Source organism: Corvus brachyrhynchos, unplaced genomic scaffold, assembly GCF_000691975.1.
Source record: "Corvus brachyrhynchos isolate BGI_N302 unplaced genomic scaffold, ASM69197v1 scaffold340, whole genome shotgun sequence".
Classification (NCBI taxonomy): domain Eukaryota; kingdom Metazoa; phylum Chordata; class Aves; order Passeriformes; family Corvidae; genus Corvus; species Corvus brachyrhynchos.
In genome coordinates, this window is record NW_008235987.1 from 1,175,185 (window position 1) to 1,175,758 (window position 574).

Consider the following 574-nt stretch of genomic DNA (forward strand, 5'->3'; position numbering starts at 1 on the left):
ATCGGGGCCAGCTGTGGGGGTGGGTGGGTAGGGAGATTGTGCCCAGCTGTGGGGCGGCACACACAGCCCCATTTAAGCCCGCCTGCAGCCCCTCACATGATGGGAGTGTGACTGGGGTTCGGGCACGAGGTAGCGGTGATGGCCCTGAGCAGAGTCCGCCTGTTCCAGCCCCACGGGGAGGGCACCCGGCTGCTGCCCCAGGTAACGCCGGGACCCCCACTCCTCTCCCACGGGACCCCTTACCCGTGCACCCCACAGCCCCTCACCCCTGGGTACCAGCATGTATCTGTGCTGCATCCCGCATCCCTGGGGGTCTCCATAGGGTCAGGGTCTTTGGGGTGCTCCCCTGCAGACCCCCGTGATGAGCAGGGGTGGGTTTGGGGTTCCCTGTGCAGAGGGGCTCAGCAAAAGGCTGTAGGGTGGCTCCAGGAGCCCGTGTCTGGCTGTGGGACGAGGTACGTGTGCTGATGGAACATTTCTGGGGGGCTGTGATGGCTCCTCTGTCCGTGCAGGCATCCAGGCTGGTGGAGCTGCCCTACTCCTCCTTTGATGACGATGATGCTGATGATGATGA